At 38.3% G+C, this 22,818-nt stretch overlaps 1 protein-coding gene across 4 annotated transcripts in view; it reads left to right on the top strand.

The window, feature by feature from the left end:
- Positions 1 to 22,818, top strand: part of NYAP2 (neuronal tyrosine-phosphorylated phosphoinositide-3-kinase adaptor 2) — a 329,537-nt gene that overhangs the window by 91,259 nt on the left and 215,460 nt on the right. Inside the window, exon 1 of one of the 4 annotated variants that reach the window (XM_063648003.1) lies at positions 4,832 to 5,010. The exons of the other annotated variants lie outside the window; for them this stretch is intronic. The gene's annotated coding sequence lies outside the window, so the exon portion shown is untranslated. Of the gene's footprint in view, positions 1 to 4,831; positions 5,011 to 22,818 lie in introns of those variants that run through there. 4 annotated transcript variants of the gene reach the window in all.

Raw genomic sequence — 22,818 nt, forward strand, 5'->3', positions numbered from 1 at the left:
GAAATTCCCAACTTTCTCTAGTCATCTGGAGTCATATAGCTAGGATGTGGATGTGTAAGTCAGCAGGGTATCGTCATTCTGAAAATGGGGGTTGAACTCACACAGTGCAAGGATTCTCAACCCTAAGTGGCAAATATAAGGCCTTTGAGAATTGTCTAAACAAATACCAGCGCCCTGGGACCTTGACCCAGATCAAATAATAGATATCTGTGGGGATGGATTCCAGCACCAGCATTTTTTAAAGCTCCCCCTGGTGGATCCAATGTATAGCCAAGTTTGAGAACTGCTGAATTACAAGCTCATTTTCCAAAGCGTGTTCATAGCTCTGAGAATCCTGGAAAAACAGTTTGAGAAACAATGCAAACTGTGAGAGGTTCTTAGGTGTTCACAATGCACATTCTCATACTGTTCATCCAAGTGACCTGCAGTTAAGAAACCTCCTGAACTGTCTTTGACAAGTCAAACTGTGTTTGACTTGACTATGAATCTTCTTTAATTCATATCTCTCCAGTTAGAGGAGCTTCAATTTGTCAGAGCACTTTGGAAAACACTGAACTAAATATTCTAGGGAATTTGGGCAGCTTCTGGGTCTGAGACTCAATTTCCATCCCATTCTGTTCTCTTCTATACCATTCCACATGCAATATTGTCCCAAAGGTATTCCTTTGATTACTTATAACATAAAGACTCTTGTTTGACTCCCTTAGCAGCAACACATGAGACCCATAATCATTATCCTTTTAAGAAAAATGTCAAGGCATCTTCATGAAGGATGCTCTGGAGCATCAATATAAAATGCATTTTGTAAGTAAAGAGAAAGACCAGCTTTGAGAAAGACTGGGGATTTTCCTTGCAGATGTACATATATCTGCTTGACTCTCTTTATAAATTAAATTTTACAAGCAGCAGCTACTGTTCTACAGCAAGGCCTCCTGGATAAGGGAAATGATAAGCAGACTGAGGAAGAGATGTAACTTGAGAGGAATAGGCAATCCAAATCCAGGATTACCAAGCCAGAAACTAAAAGGGAGCCTCTGCAGGGCTGACTCAGAGAGGAACCTGACAGGGCATGGGGCCTGATGAGACACATTGCAATCAATGTAAATTAAAACTTAGATGTGCCTTTGTCTTTTCTCAAATGCAGAGTTGCTAAACATTGTCTTAAACTTTGCTATTAGTTTCCATGACCTGAATGCTGCTGAGTATTTGTGTGTTGAGTTGCACAACTCATGACTGTTAAAAGATGTTGCTTCTCAGATTTGCCCACCTGCATGGAGCATTACACTCTTGACTGCTGTTATGGAATTTTTCATTTGTTCCATTATTTAACCAGTATTTCTTGAAGGTGTTCATGTTCTAAGCACTGCCCTAGATGATGGAGACACAGTGGGAACCAAGATGGACAAGTGGGGTCTTCTGAATCCCATTCAGCCTGTCTAATATCCCTTCCTAAAGATGCCTAAAGAGTTCTTGACACAGGACTCTAAAAAGGAAAAAAGAAAAAAAGTTTAAATTCCTGGCTATAGAAGGGGAATTGCCTAGAGTTTATTATCTTAAGCTTAACTACATGAGCAATAAGTGATACATTATGTGAAAAACAAGGCAAGAACGAAATTTTGAACAACTTGCTCTTTAAAGAGTTAGTGAATTCCTTAGCCTGGTTGAGGTGCAAGGAAGTGTCCCATTGCTTGTCAAACCTATATCTCCATCATTAGGCTTCTGGGTCCTACCACCTTTTATTATTCACAAATCATATTTTGTGTTGAATACTATCATCTCACCTTACCTATCTTAATTTTTTAAATTGTGGATTCTAAATCAGGGAATATAAGTGTCTGTGAATTTGTAATTTCTCAGAAATTTCTTGAAATCTAGATTTAAATATAGAGTCTTCATCAAATATATCTCTATACTTTTTACTACAATGGTTTGTCTTTGGAAAGAACTTGGTACTATTTCCCCTCCTCCAATACGTATGTTGCAAAACTGTATGCCACAGATGGCTTCTCTCTAGTGGGCTGGACTGGGGGTCTTTACGCTGCAGTTAGTGACATTTCAAGTCACGAGAGATGCTAACAGCCTTGAATTTTGGCAGGAGACATTTCCGGATTGGATATGATCTCAGAAAAGTTTGCCCTCTCTACAAAAGTCATTGATTGCATGATACTTCATATAAAGCAATAAGATTCTCCAGGCTGTAAAAGCTTGTGGTTTAACCATTTACTGTAGTTTATTTTCATTATGCTTTGGCTGGACATTCTCCAGTAGTGAAAGACTTATAAAACCTATACCCTATCTGGCTAAGAAACCAGGAGATGAACAGGTATAGAAGAGGAGGTGGTGGTATGACCCAAGGGGTGTGGGCTGAGTCCAGGGCCTGGGTAGGACAGGTCAACTGCAGAGACCTGAACTTGAGTGCTTAAGGCCAGGAGAAGATCCATGTGCCCTTTCACATGTTGGTTGCTCTATAGCCCATGTGGCCAGTGTGCGATTGGAAGAGCAAATGCCCATGTGTCCTGGTGACTTTTCCTTTGCCTGTTGATTGTAGGAAGCATCTATGTCAGAACCATCAGATATAACACTGTTATAACCAAGCCATCTTGTCAAGAAGTATATTTACGTTCTAAGACTCTACACTTAGAATATATTTTTTTTCTTTTAAAGAATTCCTGGGTGTTCTGTCCTATAACTGCAATAACTTTGGGGATAGGTGGGCCTGCTTCAAAACCAACTCAGTTCCAAGTTATGAGAACTTAGACTGGTTAGTTAAGCTCCTTGCAACTCATCTTTCCATTTGCAAAACAGGGACATGGTAATAAACTTGTCACATAAGAAATGTATTTGGCATAAATGTAAAGGGCTCTGATAATTTAGGTGTTATTTCCATAATGTTTGTGTTACTCTGTTCTTGCATTGATAGAGAAGTACTGAAGTTGGGTAATTTATAAAGAAAAGTTTAATTGGCTCACAGTTCTGCGGGCTGTACACGCATGGCCCTGGCATTTGCTTGACTTCTGGGGAGGCCTCAGGAAGTGTTTACTCATGGCGGAAGGCAAAATAGGGACAGAAATGTCACATGGTGAGAGAGTGAACAAGAGAGGGAGAAGGGGAGGATGCCACATACTTTTAACAACCAGATCTCATGAGAAGTCATTTATTATGAGGACAGGACCAAGCCATGAGGGATCTGACTCTATGATCCAAATACCTCCTATGAGGCCCCACATCCAACACTGGGAATTACATCTCAACATGAGATTTAGAGGGGAGATTCAAACTAAATCAGTATATCCTGGCAGAGGAAAGTGGGCTCTGCTGACATAACATCTTTTATAGCAACTTTTTTTTTTTTTAGACAGGGTCTCACTGTGTCACCCAGGCTGGAGTGCAGTGACCCCATCTCAGCTCACTGCAGCCTTACCTCCCAGTTTCAAAGATCCTCCTGCCACAGCCCCAACAAATAGCTGGGACTACAGGTGTGTGCCACACCACCTGGCTAATTTTTGTATTTGTTGTAAAGATAGGGGTCTTGCCATGTTGCCCAGGCTGGTCTCAAACTCCTGAGCTTAAGAGATCTGCCTACCTCTGCCTCCCAAAGTGCTAGGATTATAAGTGTGAGCTACCACACCTGGCATATAGCAACTTTTATGTTTTTTAAAAAGTCTGTTTAAAATGCATTCCCAAAGCCTACGTTAGTGACTAGTGATGTTGCTATTTACTGCTTCAGCAAGAAGCATGGCTGATACAGGATCATGAACTGGAGCTTTGCTTAGTCATGTTTATCTAACATGTACAGGGTGGCCAACATAAGGAAAAATGGGAGATTTTACAGAAATGTGTGGATTTCCATAGTTTCTCAAAACAATTGGGAGAGTTATTTTTCTGACTGGAGATTTACAAGGTAACTCAGTGTCTCTACCACTTCTGCCTTGGTTTGAGTCACCGGTGGCTCTCACCTGGACTCGTGCATTTGTGCAATTGCTTCCTAATTGACTTCTCAGCCTCTGATGTCACTTCCCACTCCTGTTATTAACCTGAAATGTAGTTCATACTATGTCACTATTTTATTCAAAATGAATGAAAAGTTTAACAGTGACCTTTATAGGGGAAAAAAAAAGACTTTTTAAGTGCCATTTGCTGATTTCCGTGGTGGGAATATTTCACAGTGGTTGATTTTAAGCTACCAATGTGAAGTCACGTCAGAGTTGGAAAGACGTGCACAAGCAGCTCTGCCAACCCATTGTAATCCAACCTCAGTACACAACTAAAAATCTGCCCAATGACTTCTTGAACCACTCAAAGTAAGGTTCTTACAATGACCATGAGTCAAGTCAATGGCCGTGAGATTTCCGATTACCTCTGTTATCTCGCCTCCAATGCTACACTCTTCTCTCTAGTTTCACACTCTTTACTACTTAGTTATTTTGTAAAATGGGAATGTGTCTGTAGCAACACATCACATAAAATGTATGACAGCATTAAGAGCTCTTAAGAAGAAAAATATTTTATAAATCCAAGTTGATGGGAACACTGCCAGTTCCTCTAATGTGACACATAGATCACTGTCCTTCACTGAGCAAGACAAATTACTCAATGACTATGTCTCCCCACAAAACTGGATGTGAATCAAGCCTTCTGTCACCTGATTTACTGTGAATAGCCTTGATACCTCTGCAGGGAAATGGGAAGTATTACTTTGCTTGACTTTGAAGATGACTTAATAAGGCAAGAATGAATCAGTTGCCATGTGTTTTTAGTCACATCCAGTCCCATTCACTGTATAGGTCCAGTCACTAATGCTTTACCACTGGTTCTGCTGGATTCACCTTCTCATCCCCATTTAGCATTCATTTCTTCTCCAGAGCCTGTCTCCTGGCTGTTAAAAGAAGATACCAGATATCAAGATATACAATTTCATTCTTCCCAGAAAATTAGGTCCTAGAGAGTGTGAGACAGGTTAGAAGGAAACAATTTGCTTATAGGCCTTCCATATGCTTTTGCCATCTCAAGGTAAGGTTTGGTATTTTTATAATTTTTCTAAGCTTGGTGATATTGTCTATGGAAAGGTTATTTACTTTTACTGTTAATGATGCTTTGGGGATTGCAGTGGAGAGGGAAAAAGAAAGGTTGAATCAGTTGGTGGCTGCTCACAGCTTGTATACACAATACAGCTGCATTTTCAGCTCCATTCTTGTGGGAAGATTTGTTTGTTTGGATTTCACAAGAATGTTCAATATAAGATATAAAAAACTATAGAGTTTATGTCTGTGTTTCTTACCCTAGTATATGTAAAAACCAGTAATGCATGAACTTTATGCAAATTCTTTGAATTTGGCAACAAGATATTCAAACACTTTTATTTGCTTATGCTGAATTAATTAGTGCTCACATAACTTTATTGCATAAAGTTTACACGTGTGCTTATTTTAGTAATTTACAAGAAAATATTAGTAGGTCAATTATTCTACTAAAATAGTCTTGTAAATGCTCAGAACCATGTTGAGACCTATACAGGTTAAACCTGAGTATAAGAAACAGCACTGATTGCCTTTCTACCCCAAGACTTTTACTTTATTTAAAAACAAAAACTTAATATTATGAAGTGAATTTGGGGAAAAATCTATTCTATTTGTACTTCTCAGGGGTTAGGAAAGAGAGAAGTTTCAAAAACAGCTGTCAATGAGAATAGATTGAACTTGACTGGAGGATTAATTGACTGGATCTTATAAGGCAAGATTTAAAGAAATGGAAAGAATATGTTCTATCAGGAGAATTCATTATTCACTCATCCTCCCATCTAAAGGAGGCCCTCCCTATTTTTCCCTTTCATATCACTCTGTTTCCTTTGTAGCATCAATCTTAATCACCTGGCTCTACCCCTAATCTCTATGTTTTACAGGGAGAGATAATTTGTTTTTTTGTTGAATGACTAGGGCCTAGCACACTATCTAGGACAGACAGGCCTTCAGTAGTTATGGGTTTAATTAGTTAACTAATAAATCAGATATTTGTGATTTTATGGGGCCATAAAAATCACAAGAATAGATATTGGTGATTATTGTAGCAGAAAATAAGATTGAACATGTGCAGTGTTGCCACATTATGTAATATTTTAAAATAAAGTGCCGTTGCAAGGATTTGAGCAAAGGAATGTTCCCTTTAAGCATATCTTCAGTAGACTGACCTAGTAAAGCTATGGAAGATAGATGAGAAGACTGCAGACCAGATCTGGTTTGTTGCTGAGGTCATCCTTGCAAATGATGACAGCCCCACCTGCTGTGAACCTGAATTAACTGATCTTGACCTCCGCATTTGACACACCTGTGCTCATCACATTACCACTTCAAGGATAAGCATGTTGAAGGTATATATCAGGGAGTGATAGAGATGATTGATCACAAAATTTAAGCTGCATTTAGGAAGACAAGATTTACAGCAATTGAGAAACACAGAAAAGATTGCAAGACCAAGGAACAGAAGAAGTTCCAAAAGGGGGGTCAAAGGAGAGCTAAGGTTGAACACACAAAGGAAGCAAACTGAAAAGGCAAGTGATGGTAGTCAAATATACAGATGCTTAAAACTGAGGTTATAGAGGGAGTGAGGTTACTGGTAATCAAAAGGTCCAGATTGTGGCCCTGAGTGTGGTGGCTATGACAGGAAGAAAAAAAATATCTTTGGGGAGAAGATTTCAAGAAAGTGTGTGGCCAGGGAATATGTGTATATTTAACACTGTGTCTCATGCATTCCCAAATTAGCCTACAACTTACATTTTTTATCCTCCTTTTTTTAAACTAAATGGGTTGCAATGAAAATATCTTTTGGTGATTCCTACCCTGATCCAAATCCTGTATTTTCCAAGGTTTGCAAACTCTTTAAGAAAAAACTGAAACAGATGGCCACAAATGAGTTATAAATGGAAAAAACAAAAACAAAAACAATAAAGCCCCACAGAAAACCTTTGCCAAAGAATCATTAAGTTAATTGTCCTCCTTAAGTTGAACCAGGCTTCAGTAAAAAAGAAATTCTTTTCAATAAGGAAGCTGTGAAGTTAAATTTCCTTGGTCACCTTCCATGTGTAAAGGAAGGTTTTATTTTAATAGGGTGGATCTTAAATTTAAATGTGCTCTCAGTTAAACTGTAAACCCTGAGGGGTGTATATCTTTATTGTACAGTACTGGCTCATTGTGCTGTTGTGTGCAACAAATAATAGATGATAAATACTATAATGAGGCCAACTAAGATACTGCATCTATTGTAATAGATAATTTTTTTTATTTTTAGATGCATTGTGAGCATTAAAACTGTTGCTAATATGTTGTGATAATAGCTTTTAATTCGTTATGAATAAAGATGTGTAGGAGAAGATGAGGTTTGATCAAAGGCAAATTTTAACACTGGACCCTGACACCCCTTAGGGTTACAGCATAAAGCGGATAATCTAAGTGCCTTCATTGACACAGAGCATTAGATTCAATTATTTTGTCTGAAGAAAACCAATCAGGGAAAGTGCATTGTTCCCAGAAAGCTATTCTAGAAAAACAGGGAGCCAAGCTCCTAGCCTCTGCATAGGTAATTTTGCCATCTATATTTCAATCTATCATATTATTACATTTGGGTACATTAAGCAGATCTGCAACCTGTTGTGCATAGAGACAGCACACTGGCCACTCTATTTACAGTAACTAATACATCCATGCATAAGTATTTGGCTCTTAAGTAGTGTCTCTAGTGATTCACATTTACATGTCACTCTGATTACATGAATGAGGGCTAGAAGCTGGGTTTTTAGAACTCTAAGGCATGACTTTTTTAATGGACTTCAAAAATGCCAGAGAGGACAGTTCTCAGCTTTATCAGTTTGCCAAGGTGGTGTGTCCAATAGAAATGTTTGTAAAATGCTTTTTGTTAAGATAGGAAAAACACTTCATGAATAAAACCTGACCTGGATTTATATATGCATTTAATCCCACAAGTATCCTGAGGGATCATGGGGTAAGGTATTATTACCTCATTGGATAAATGAATGAATCTATTGGGAAATGAATTCTCTAGTGGTCACACAATGATTTAGGAGCAGTGTTAGAAATGAAATTTTCTGTCTGGAAACAATGTACATGTACACGCATGTGTGTGTGTGATCTATAGTGTCTTTTTCTATAGACACACAGATGATAGAATTTTTTCACTTCCTGGAAAATGTATGGCTTGACGATTCAATTAGAGATACTGAGCTCAGTTCCCTTTAGAGGTTGGAAATTTCTGGATGACATAACTTATTATCTATATTTCACTTTATCTCTTCACTCCCATTCAAGCCAAGTCTCTATTTTAAAAAGATTTTGGTCTTCTAGATTTATTCTACTGAAGCAAAATCTCTGTAACTCTTTAATATATACCTGGAAATAATATAATTAACTATGTATTCCTTTTAATGTAGGTCTAAAATAATTTAAATCCATAAATATTTACATGCTAATTTTTACACTCAAAGAATTATACTAGATGCCATGGGAGACAAAGGAAACATGCAAATTTTGATTTTTATCTTCAAAAATTGTATAATGTCAAGGTTGTATATAATAGCTGTAATATAAGGCAAATAGTGACACTATGAAGGAAGTTCACTAAAGAACAGAGTGGGTATTGATGAAAGTTTAAGAAAGAAGTGGCATTGGTTTAGGCCCTGAATAACTTGAGATTTTTTTTTTTCAACTAGAGATGTAGTTTGAAGGGGAAAAGACCCCAGGGGAGTGGAGGGAAGAAGAATTATGTGAGTAGATATGACAAGATAAGAAAGAAGGCTGGGCCACATTAAGCAGAGATTAAATTCCTTACAGAGGAACTGGACTCTTATTTTGGGTAATCCTGAAGACTTTAAAGAGGAGGATTGATGTGATCCCATTTATTTTTTAGGACTTTTTTTTTAGGTCAATGAATGCATTATTGCTGGGGAAAACTGAGACAAATAATCCAAGCAAGAATATCATTTAGTAGCCGGGACCAGAAGTTCATAAAAAGCCTTGTAGATGGTTTGGAAAATAGGGAATAGATGTGAAATCTAGGTAGAAGCGGAAGAATTTGTTGACAGTTTGAGTGTCTGTATATATAGGAGGTATATAGGTGTCAAATTTCTTGGAAGCATTTGTTCTCTGTGACTGAGAGAATGATGCTTTGAAGACAAAGTTTCATTAGAGGGAAAAGGGAGATGGCGATGACATTGGTTTGGAACATGCTAATCCTGGGTGTCAAAGTAACACCCATTTGGAAATGTGCAGTATTTTGTTGAGAGGGCAAATAGTTGTCTCAGAATGCAGGTAACCATGGAATATTAGATTTGAAAATCACGTGGACAGGATAGCATTGAAGTCTTAAAAATTGATATTTGTCAAAGACAAGCACAGAAAAATCATAAAAGGGGAAACAGAACTTTGACCTACACTGAAGCGTGAGGTGCAATAAGAGAAGTCAGTGGAAATACCAAGTAGGACAAATTGGAAAAATGCAAAAGCAGGAGAGGACAGTATTCAGGAAGCCAAGGAAATAGGACATTCCAGACAGAAGCTGCGGTCTAAAAGAGACAAAATGGCTCTAAAGGTATTGAGAAGAATCTAGAGAAAAATAAAACTTTCTAGTTTATGCCATTAGCGAGGAAAAGGTTACTTTTTTTTTTTTTTTTTTGACGGAGTCTTGCTCTGTCGCCCAGGCTGGAGTACAGTGGCTCCATCCGCTCACTGCAAGCTCCACCTCCCGGGTTCACGCCATGCTCCTGCCTCAGCCTCCCGAGTGGCTGGGACTACAGGCGCCCGCCACCATTCTCGGCTAATTTTTTTTTTGTATTTTTAGTAGAGACGGGGTTTCATAGTGTTAGCCAGGATGGTCTTGATCTCCTGACCTGGTGACCTGCCCGTCTTGGCTTCCCAAAGTGCTGGGATTACAGGCGTGAGCCACCGCTTTAAGAAAACCATTTCAGTAGACTCTTTGGTGGTAGAAGCAACAGATACACAAAGAATGTGACTTAAGGACAGTGATAAGAAGGTGAGAACCCCTTTTGAGACTTTGCCATCTTGTTCAAAGGTGCATCCCTGGCAGCTAACAATGTATTGGGCACAAAAGAGATGCTCAATACATGTTTGTGAATTAAAGATGAATGAATGATTTAGTAAATGAATGAGAGAGAAGAAAAAATAGCAGAAGGGAAGGAGAAAGGGAGGGAGAGAGAGAAATAGAGAATACAAGAGATGAAGCAGGAGCTCACGATGTTTGAGCTAAGTATTGCTAAAGAAAGGGGAGTTGGAAATGTTTAGGATTGCTGATGAGAATAATCAATGAAGAATATACCATGGAGAATAAAGTGGAAGAATAATATATGTAGAAAAATTGTTAAGAGATATTGAGTCAGCATACCAGAGGAAAAAATATAGTTAATGATGTAGAGAAGTTGAAAGATGTAGAGGAGAAAGACCCAGGAACCTCTCATTGGAGAACAACAATCTTGTTAGTGAAATAGACCTTGAGGTATTATTCTGAGGGACTAGGCTCAGATTTGTCAAAACCGAGGTTTCCTAAAGCTTGCAGTCATAAAGAGGTGTGTACTACGTGTAACTTCAGAATTATCTTAATTCTTAAGAAGGGTAAGTTTAAGTTGTGTTCATATTTAGAAAGACATTGAATTATTTTTGGATTGATATGAAAGATGAAACAGTGTTTTATTTTTCTTCCTTGATAGTTCATTTTTCACATGATTCTGTGAATACATGGCTAGGATTTCCGGATCTGTCTGAGGTGTGTTTTTCCCTTTCATCTCCATGACTCTGTTTTAAACTGCAAAATATTTGAGACCTCAGCAGAATATTTTGCAAGAAGCATTTCACTGTGCTCAAATATTTTCAATTTCCAGGTACTTTCTATAAAGTCTTTTAGATCTTGTTTTGTTCAAGAAATTTAGAGCATGATTTTATTAAATCTTAAGACACTATTATCAGAAGAAGCATGTATTACAAACGTTTGGGAAGGGCGAATGCTGTAGGTTTAAGACAGAGCTGGCGTGAAAGCTTTTTTATCTCAGTCTTCTGATTTTGTTTGACAAATCACACCATCTCTCTGCTAGAAGGTCAATGAATAGATGGCAATATACCTTGGAAGTACAGATTTCAAGAAAACTCATTTTTCTGGTGTGAAATTTCATGCCAGAAATAGTTTGGGGTCATGCTAATCCCTTTCTACCAATATTATGGAGAATAGAGATTTTGCAAAATGGGGTACGTATTTTGGTAGTTTTGCACCCTAAAACAGTAGAAAAAGAGGAAGCATTCAAGGGTAGTGTCAGTATCTAATACTGTGTCATAGATGATGGTCTGGGCTGAGAAAGTAACTAGCTGCCTTATTACTGATAGGAAACTTTTCAGAGAAGAAAACATACTGAAATTATACTGAAGAGTATGGCATCTGCCACTTATTTGAGTTGTTTGGCTCTTTCTCAAATCCAGGGCGTGACTTTACAGTTCTCACTAATAGGAACATGTGTTCTCCCTCTAGGTCCAACTTCAAACCGGCTTAAGGTTTGCGAGTAAACATAACTGATCTCATAAGCATACAATCTAGTCTCCAGATCCTAAGTGTATGGACAAACCAGAGAGTAGCCTCTTGACTCTGGAATTCAAAATGCCATTGGTATCAATCAAGATGTTTACAAAGTTGAAGGAGAGTGATATCTAATCCAGGGATTTGTTAAATAATTATTAATTTAGAGGCTTCTACTGTGTTATCTCAGACATGTAAATAATGTATAAAACAATATGAGAGATATTGGTAGCCTCTATTTTGAAGTGAAGATAACAAAACTGAACGAATTAATGTGCCTGGGGTCACAGAACTAGTTTGTAATAGAGCTAGAATTGTATGCTCAATTTTTCAAATTGGCCGTTGGGATATCTGAAAACAGCATTCCATCATACATTTTTTTTTGTTTCAACAGTGAAAGCAATTATCAGCTAATCATACCTAAGCCTCATAGTATCATTGTAGTTTTTCTTTCCAATGAGAGTTTGAAAATGCCTACCCCAAAATAATTCAAAAAGAAAAGTTTCTGAAACTACCTAGCAGCTTTTGTTGGGTCACATATTTCTCTCTCTTCCACTATCTCTACCCACTTTCCACCTGCTATGAACAATGCATGGTCTGTACTCTCAAGGAGTTCACAGACCAGTGGAGGAGATCAACTCAGAGAACACACCTGAAGGGCATGATAAAGGAGGTGCTATCACATGGAGGAGCATAGAGTCCTTTGGCAATGTTAAGGCAGGAACATGTTCCATTAGAGAATTCTTGAGGTCAGAAAGGGAACATGTTGCAGATGAGAACTGGCATAGAATCCAGACCTTAAAAGACCATGAGTATAACTTAAAAGTTTGGATTTTTAGTCCAAAGAAATGGAAGAGCTATCAAAGGGTTTTAATTTAGAGAGTGACATGAGCAAATCTGCATTTAGAAGGATAAGTCTGGCAGCACTGTAGAGAAAGATCAGCTAAGAGGCAATTGCATTAATTTAGCCAAGAAGTGATGAGCACCTAAACCAAAGCCGAGCGGTAGAGATGGAGAGAAGGGGATTAAGCTGATCTCTGCATTCGGATTACTGGTTCCAACAGGGACAAAAATTAATGGTGTATGAGTAGTCACAGACTTTTCCTTTCTCCTTCATCATAAATTGAGAAAATGGCCACTGAAGAAGGAAATAGAGAAGAATGTCATTAAATAATAGTATCATCCATCCTGTTGCTTAAGAAACCTGTGAGTTAGTCTTGAACTATTCCCAAACATATATGTATACATTCATTTATTTAATTGATACTTATTGGTTGCTCCTTTGGGCCAAACACTGTTCCAGCCGTTGGAAATACAAGACAGACAAGGTCCAATTAAGTTTTGCCCAAATATACTGATAATTTTTCAATTTCTATAGATCCTCACTGCTGGCTCACAAATCCCCTTCTTTCCCACTTCTCTCTTCATCTGATGAAGTCTTACTCATGATCTGCATCAGCTGAAAAGCCACATCTTCCCATGGGGCTTCCCAGCCCTTTGGTGGTTGTTAGGACCCCAGGACTTGTTCTTCCATTGCACCTGCCTTATACTTCTTGTGAGAGAACAACTGATCACAAGGTGCTGAAATCATAGGGGTTCAAGAGCCTGTGATTTTCCGAGGACCCTGACCACTCTGTTCTGTTCACTGCCTGACAAACTATAGACACTTGGATATTTTGTAAATAAATAGTGAGTAAATAAATTCCTCAAGACGGAGTTGTTTTGTCCTCCTTAAAAATTATACCTTTAGAATGCTAAACCAGTTATTATGCTTTAAACTGGCATTAAGGCCTTCTGCTCGGGAAGTTCAAGGCCATTATATGTTATTCTATATTTCTAGTTTCTACTTCTAGGTTGAAAAAAGTGAGCCACATATGGTTAGCTAAACTCATTTCTAAAAACTTGGCATGTTCTCAAACCATATTCAAAGCTTATGTCAGTTTTGAAGACACAAATAAAATACATTTTCCAGAACTTCTCCTCCTCTGGTTGAATTTTTGGAAAAGATCTCCCACGGTGTGAACTTCTGTAAACTGTATTCTAAGTTCAATCTGAATATTATAATTTATTTTCCATATACCCTCTTTTTAGGCCATGACACTTCGAGAAGTACAAGAGTCTTATGTATAGAAATGAGGAATGTTTTAATTTTAGATTCCAAAGTACCGTAGATAATAACATATGTTAATCTTAAAAGCACTTGTCATGTTTTAAGTAAAAATAAGTCTCTTAAAGATGTTCCATAGAATTTATTCTGGCCTTAATAAGCATTATATTTCTGTCCTGCCTCTTTAGAAACTCAGAAATTAAGAAAAGGAACTTATATAGAGGTTAAAAAAATCTCTCTACTTCCCTCTGTAACCTCCTTACTTTATTATAATTAAGCATCACATTAATGGGCAGCAATATTAACGTCAAACTCTTGGCAACAGCACTTTGTGATAAATAAGTTGTGTGCTTGTTTTTCAAGCATAACTCCCTAGCCATGATTACCCTAAGCTCTAACATTCATAAAAATCTTAAATTATCATGGTGTTTGATAGAGATGACTGTAAAATCCATTCGATAGGTTTGCACAACTCTATAATTATGTCCAGCTGATAATTATGGCTTTTTTTTCTTGACTTTTTTTTTATTTACTATCTGGATTTGGAAGTATATTGCATGACAATACTGTTGAAGCCCTCTTACAAAAATAAACAAAATGTATAGATATGATTAGAGTATGTTTTCCTTCATGGTGCTCTAGGGTGGATACTTATTAAAAATGGCTATTTGATGACTGGGAACAGAAAGATAAAAATTGATACAGAGTTAGGTAAGTCAGGAACGAAGGGGAGGTAAATTAACATTTGTCCAGCCTCCTGTCATAGTATACTCAGGCTGCTAGGATAAATACCACAGACATTTATTTCACACAGTTCTGGGAGCTGGAAAATCCAAGCTCGAGCTGATGGCAGATTCAGTGTCTGGTGAGGTCCTGCTTCGTGGTTCATTGATGGCTGTTTTCTCTGTGTCCTCACACCATAGAAGGGGTGAGAGAGCTCTCTGGGATCTCTTTAATGAGGGCCCTAATTTCATTCTGAGGGTCTTGCCCCCAAGACTTAATCACTTCCCAAAGTCTCCATCTGCAAATACCCTCACACTGGGGATTAGGTTTCAACACATGAATTTGGGGTGGGGGAGCAGGAGGGACAAACATTCAGTCTATAGCACATGTACTTATGTCAGCCACCTTGACAGACTATTTTAAAATGTCTTATCTCATTTTACTTTATAACAACCCTGGAAATTGTTTCTTTATAAAGATAAGCATAATTGAAGTTCATAAAGTATATGTCTTCTACCTATTATTGGATAGCTAGTAAATAAGTTGGTTAGTTACATATCTCAAATTCTAAGATACTGAATTTTGGCAGAGGTGAAATCTCCTACCAAGGAGAAATAACATATTTGATATTTAAAATATATCATTTTAGGCCAGGCACTGTGTCTCATGCCTGTAACCCCAGCATTTTGGGAGGCTGAGGCAGGCAGATCATGAGGTCAGGAATTTGAGACCAGCCTAGCCAAGGTGGTGAAACCCCGTCTCTATTAAAAGTACAAAAATTAGCGGGGTATGGTGGTGTGTGCCTGTAATCCCAGCTACTTGGGAGGCTGAGGCAAGAGAATTGCTTGAACCTGGGAGGCAGAGGTTGCAGTGAGCCAAGATTGCACCACTGCACTCCAGCCTGGGTGACGGAGAAAGACTCTGTCTCAAAAAAAAAAAAAAAAAAAAAATCATCATCGTCATCTTAAAGTATAATATCGGGAACTAATAGAAACTGAGTCCTTTCTCTTCAGGGCAGTTTTTTTTTTTTCTTGTTGTTTTATTTTGTTTTTCTATAACGGTTCATCACCGCAGTGATTGATATCCAAGAAGTATCAATAAAGAGCCAGACAGAGGAAATTAATGTCTGAAGAAAACTAGGAGACTTAAAATATTAGGTGCATAAAGTAGAAAATAGATATCATTGAGGATATGAAGTGGTGAAAATGAGTGTTTGAGCCTAGGGCAAGAAATCCACAAATTATGGTTTTGAATGAGCATGTGTGGCTCAGGGAAGACATTAAGGGTAATGGTGAGTAAACAATTTGGAAGAAAATATGAACACAGTTTAATTTTACTGAAGCCAAGTTTTCATATCCAAGTATACTGCCTGATTTAAAAACTATATATAGGGCAAATATATAAAGCAGTTAATTATTTTCATTCATAGTGTTAAATAGGAGGGATTTCTTCAAATAATAAAGTGGGATGCATTTGTTTCCTGTGTTGTATCATCCTCAGTCTATCCCTGACACCAGTTGCATTTTCTGATAAAAGTTAGCCAATAGCTCTTATTTAGTAACTACTGTCTGCAGATTATTATACTGGTTCATTTAGGACTTTTCTCAATACATTTGTCAGGAAACCCGAATATAATTGGCTTTAACAAAACGGAATTTAGTAGTTGACATACCTGAACAGTTCTGGGATTATTCTAGCTGCAGACATAGCTATAGCCAGGTCTTCTTCAAGGCCTGGAGACGTGGTCCCACTTATCTTTCTTCACAATGGGAAGAAGGATGAAGCAGGTCCAGACTTTTGGCCAGTGCAGCTTCATGCATGCCCTGGGTTCACTCTGATTGGACCACCTTGAGGCATTTGCCAGTTCCTAAAATAGTCACGGTGGCCAGGGTGATCCAACGTTTGTTTGGCTGAGACTGAGCAATATGGTGGACTGAGAGAAAAATAAAAATAAAAAAGATTCCCTACAGGAATTTCCATTGCAAAGATAAAGGAGAATGCATCCCTGGGAAGCAAAAATGAAATATGTCTACAAATTTTTTTAACTAATCCTTCTATTAGGCTATCTCCAAAGTGGACTTACTTCCATTATTCATTTTTCCTTTGTAAAACAAATGTGTGCTAGTGACTAGAGTGGTGAGCAAGGAGACAGAATGCCTGCTTTCATGAATCTGGGGGTAAGTGAATGTGACCAGCCATTTGTACTCAAGGCCAATGGGGCTGTGGAGAGTGTGTGAATATAATGAATTGTATGACAAGTTCCATCTGCCAAAAGTCAAAGCAGATGTAATTAATTATGCCTCTCTCTTAAAAGTCTGACTTTGAGTTGTGGCATATTCCTTGTCAAATAGGAAAAGGTGTTACTAGTGGCTCTTTCGATGGCCAATTTCCATGAGCACAGCTCAGCCTAGCTGGTCCTGATACCTAGAAAAGGACATTGTGCTGGAGCAGGGATCCTTCTGGTAGGATGGGCCAGGGGGATGTTCAGTAGGCAGCACAAGGTAAGCATTTGGCTTTGAGCATCTAAAGAGAAGGCAACAGGGAGGCAGCATCAAATATAAACTTTTTAAATCATACTTTTAATGAAGAAAGTGTAAATATTAGTTTCTTTCTACTCATTCATAGTGAAATGCCCACATGAAAGATTCCAAGAGTTAACAGGTGACGTGGCCCACCTGCCCACAGGCAAATCTCATCCTCTTCTTTACAGCTGTAACTGCCACCATTTCCCTTTCAGATGTTCCCCCATTTAATTTATGGTTGAATGTGCCCTTTCCCTGATACTAGATAAAAACATCTTTCTGAAAATTTAACATAAAAAATCCCAAATGGTTTGCAAAGTTTGCAAAGGTAGAAATATACTGGAGTATGAATCAGTTTCAGAGACAGGTTTTTGAGCTCAGCTCCAAAGTATCACTACAGAGAAGAACTATTCAAGCAAGCAAACTCCTAGGCAACCCTTCAGTTTGTATCTCAAATTTCTAGATGTGCATAAAAGAGGATCAATATCTTTATCTACTTATCTATCAATCATTATCTAGCTATCAGTCTATATCATTGTCATCATCATTATCTATCTGGAGTGGGATTATATTTTTCCCAGTGCTTAGCAAAGAAAACTGTACTACAAAATATTGACATGTTTGCCTCAAAATTGCATGCAGAAGCAACACCCCTGTCACTTTTGAAGATGATGTCTCACCTCAGAAGCTCACCTTTCTCATGGGTTTTGTTTTTGTCTTCGAAAGGAAGCATTTCTCATAAGGAAACACACATCAATGCTGATGGATTTCAAGCAGACAGCAAAACAAGAAACAAACTGTGGTGATTAGCATTGTCAGAGCAGTTTTGAAGTGCTTTTTTGTACCTTTGTTTATCAGTCCTAATCAGCAGGTGCTTTGAAAAATTGATGCAAGTATTTAAGAAAGTTAACAACATGAGGGGTACAGTTGCCTAGATTATCTTGATACCTTGAGTTAAATGTAGGATTTTATTTTGACTTTCTTTGTGTGAAGTTTTTTGAGGTTACATGGTACCATATGGCATGCTTTACAGGCATGGCCTTATAATGCAAATGATTATCCTATAAGCAAAATTCAGTAGGAAAAGACTTCAATAAATGTAGGAATTTTAAGCCTAAAATTATTGACTGCATTTTATATATCAGACTGCTAAGTGCTTCATATGCGGTATATCAGGTAAATTTGATACCAGTTTGACGGGGCCAATGCCACTATTAAACAGCTAAGGAAATGGCCCCAGAGATTCAGTAGCTAATGTTATACAGCTGCTAAATAATGGCTCTGGGATAGTCTATAACTCCATGATTCCAGTGCACAAATGTCCAGGCCTGTCTACTAGCCAATAATTTGTTTGGTGGAGATATTTACAAACATTGCATCAATCACTTCTGGAAAAATAACCCTCCTTGATTTAGATAATATTTTACACTTTGTGTTTTGTAATGGAATAACTAACCAACAGACAAGTAGATCTCACAACATTGCCTTCATTATATGAGAAAAAGCATACTTGTTTAAATTCAGGATTATGAAACTTGTTTTTATTTTTATAACAGGAGATGTGTCAGGCTTAATCTATCTTGAGTGTTGGAGTCGTATTGCAAGAAGACTCTTTCTTTAGCCCACATAACTTTCACTTCCAGCCAAATATTCCTATAGTGCAGTTAGCTTCTAACTCCTCAAGCCTCATTTAAATGCTCAGTCTGAAGCAGGAGAATGACCTATTTTCACAGGCATTCTTATTTCTGGGGTCTTCCATTTGTCCTGATGCCTTCTCTTTCCCTGCTTCTTTGGTTTCTGAATGCCGGAGGAATTGTTCCCAAGCATGTCAGTTCAGGTCTCCCAGGAAGCAGACACCATGACAGTGTTAGAAGTCTGGGAGGTTTATTGGGAAGAATGCCTGTGAGAGGTAAAGAAGGAGGAAGCAGAAGAGGCAGGACAAGCCTCAGATCACAATGCAGATCTAGCACCTATAAAAGGAGAGGGGGAGGAAAAGCAATTGAATAGGAAGATCATCAGACTGTGGTGCAGTGATGAGAAGGAAGGTCTTGACCAGTGCAATAGGGAAAGCCAGCCATAAAGGTTGCCCGAATCCGGGAAGAAGTAACCAGGTGTAATACCTCATTGTGCTCATCCATTGTCTAGGAGCTTCCCATGGACAACATAGCCTCAATTAAAATGCTGCACCAGATTTGGAAGACAGCAGCTGGCACCTGACTGCTATCCTCAGAGGAGGTTCTCTGTTGAGGGACTTCTGAGCCACACACCTCCACAGCTGCCACAGTTCACTCCCTAGACTCAGCTGATGTCCTTCTCCTGCAGGCTTGGGGAACAGTTCTCTCCTGGCTCTTCTTGAGGGGAAACTTGGAAGGGTGCAGTTAGTGAGACAAAGTATAGCCCTCATCACTGCAGTTTGTATGGGAGCTACGACTGGTTCTCATCATCTCCCTCCTCCATCATTCATCCTAAATTCACCCCACCTGCAGGAAACACTTCCTCTTGTCTCAGTGGCTTACTTAGTGGAGAGAGTAATCTCTCATTCTTGAGAATTTGGAGCCCCTGGTAACCATAACCTTTCTGGGCCAGGGTTGCTGCATATGACCTTTCAAAGTCATATTTGGGCAAGACAGTATCAAGAGGCACCCAAGTGGATAACCTTGGTTTCACACATACTTCTCTCTGCCCCATTGCATAAAATCAGCCTTACCTCCTGCTGACCAGGATCAAGGATATCTTCCACAATGGCAACGACTCTTCTGTTTTATTTGTTTGTTTGTTTTAGAGCTAGGGTCTTTCTTTGTTGCCCAGGCTGGAGTGGTGCCGTGGCATGATCATAGCCTACTGCAGCCCTGAACTCCTGGGCTCAAGCAAACCTCCCACCTCAGTCTCCAGAGTGTCTGGGAAACAGGGGCACAACACCATGATCAGCTTCTTGTTGCCTGTTACCCACTACACAAGGGATGTTCAAATTGCTGAAGGGGAAGCTATAAGTTGTTGTTCAATGGGAACTTTGCTGTGTCTTCTAGAAAGAGTGTGCCTCTTTGGGGACCTGGACTTTTTAACTCTGTAGAGTCCAGAGTTACAGGGATTGGAAACATAAAGTGCTCAATGGATCATTGTTGTCTTGTCAGCTAACTTCATTCCTCATAGCAAGTGCTCTCTTAAGAGATCTCAGTTGCATACCATCACAGCTGCCGGGTATTTGATCTCCTACCTGTACAAGGAATATGCATCCCCATATATTGCCATATGACTTGCAGTACTTATTGGAGGAGAATATGTCCCCAGGCCACTGACCTCAAGCTTGACCATAAGACTGGTTTTAGTCAGTGGAGAGTGATGGAAAGATTATAAGCCACATCTGAGCAGAAGCCAGGAGAGACATTATATAAGTTAGTTGGTGTTTTTCCTTCTCTGCCAGGAGAAAAAGTCCCAATGGGGCTACATCCTGGGGTGAAGAAGATATGTGAAACAGAGCCACAGTTGATGTGCATTCATACAAGCAAGAAACAAACCTATATCATTAAAAAACATTAGGGATTGGGGATTGTTTGTTACTGCAGGATAACCTAATAAGATTTGGCTAATAAGTTGTGTGTTTTCTCATTCGTGATATTTTGCCTAGTATTTGCCTCTTCCTGATTGCTTCTAATTGATGTATCTACTCATTAATAGCCCTAACTATTGTTCTTAATATTTCTGGGGGGGTTCTGGATCAGCTACATCAGAAACATCTAGATATAGTTTTAAAAACACAAATTCATCTTCTACACCTACAGAGATTTTGATTCAACAGGTATGGTCCAATCATTGCCCTTCATATGGAGTCTGGGAATCTGTATATTTAAAAAACTCCACAGGTTCCTAGCACATTCAGAAACTAGTTGTATGCTGCATTTTACAATCTTCAATTTGCTTTGGGCTAATAATCTTTCTGGGTCTCTTGAACCTAGATGTGCCATCACCTTCACTGTTTGTCCCTAGCCTTGACTTGAACAATGGTCTTTGCATCCAGATTTGTTTTTGTCCCATTTCTTCATCTTGCATTTACAGCCTGGTCAAACTAAACTTACAGTGGTACCTGCTAGTGCTTGAAGCATGCATTGAATTTCTCTTGAAAGAAATGTTAATGTGTGTGTGTGTGTGTGTGTGTGTGTGTGTGTGTAAAAGGCATATATGAAACAAAGCAGATAGAGTTATATTAAGTTGTTGTGTGCTGTTAAAAAAAGATAATTCTGAAATGAAGAAGCAGAGTAAATTATCAGTCCGGGAAAAAGTTCAGGCTCCATTTAGGTCAAAAGTAACTGAGAAATTGCTGATAGAATTATTTTTAGTAACTCTCATAAATGCCCATGTGCATTAACACGTGCATAAATTTCCCCAGGTGGCTGTGTTACCAGAAATGCGATGACTGGCTAAATAAATCCTTAAAGCACCTTTTGTGCTGTGATGAAACAGAAATGAACAAAAGACATTAGGATGAAAAATAATTGAAAGCAAAGTTAGATTACATCAAGTATATCATCTATGAGAAAGATCAAAACCACAATCATCACAAACTGAAGATAGACCTTCCTATACCAAGACTGCCCCTCACGTCCACTACCCCATCCTTTCTCAAATTCTTCATTTTTCACAAACCACTCTGTTTGGATAAGCTTCTAATGTATGTCTTAATTGCCGTTCTTTAAAACACACACACACACACACACACAGAGAGAGACAGAGAGAGAGAGAGAGAGAGAGAGAGAGAGAGAGACAGGGAATAAAACACATAAAAACACTGCACTGACTTACGATACTTTTGGCTATGATGTCAACACTGTCCCTTAGCCATCACTTGGACTCTATTCATGCTTCTGGATACTGTTGATTTTTAGTGCACTGAAATTCCAGCCACCTTTATTGCAAAGATGGCACTCCGTGCTTAGTGTCTGAGTATCAATTGAAAATATTCAGAAAAAAATACATATAAAATATTTTGGGTTGAGTGGCAAGTTATCATTGGTATTAAAGGTCAGAATCAAGAATCTAATGTTCTTGTTAAATTCTTCTTGTCTGTATCCCCAAAGGACGTGTAATTGTCATAAGTCCCCAGTTGAAGGAGGAAAAGAAAATCTCATTTTTCATTATTGTTCCTACTGGAATGTTAAAATTATAACAAACATTGTAACGATATGAAAGATATGAAATTCCATCATATTATGAAGGCAGAGCCAGCCAAAATTAGTTTTACTAAATGAAGATCTGAATAAACTTACATGTCTGGAAAGGTAGACTCAGCAAGCTTCCAAACTTCATATACTCAGAGGTACTTCTTACCATTCAAACATATCTAAGAAAATTAGTCAAATATTTTGTAATGGTATTTTTAAAAAATTGTGTTTGCTCTTGGTGAATGAACTTCATAGATAAAAAGAAACTCTAGAAAAATCTTCCTTTTAAAAGTTTACATTCACATTTGTGTCCCTTCTCTTCATAAAGGAGTCACTATTACTTAATAGCATAGATAGAGGCCCAAGAGTCACTTCCTAAATAATTGCTTGAGTTTCAAAATTAGAGGGGATTGCTTATATTTTAATATTTTTGTTCAAACTTTCCTATGTAAAACTGAAGAACCTTAAATTTGGAAACTTTGCATACCCTGAATATTTATGAAGTATTAGAATCATCTCAGGATCAAAAGATATTTAAGCTACACCTCTTTACTCAATGTTGCTGTTTTATTCTGTGTGTCTGATTTCTTAGTAGAACTGTTTCTAATGTAACTGAAGATTCTGGAGGACTGAGAGTGATTGGCAATACCTTCACCAATTTAAGCAAATATTTTCTTCTCCCTCCCTCCTTTCTTCCTCCCTCCCTCCCTCCCTGCCTTTCTTCCTTTCT

Source organism: Pongo pygmaeus, chromosome 11, assembly GCF_028885625.2.
Source record: "Pongo pygmaeus isolate AG05252 chromosome 11, NHGRI_mPonPyg2-v2.0_pri, whole genome shotgun sequence".
NCBI lineage: Eukaryota > Metazoa > Chordata > Mammalia > Primates > Hominidae > Pongo > Pongo pygmaeus.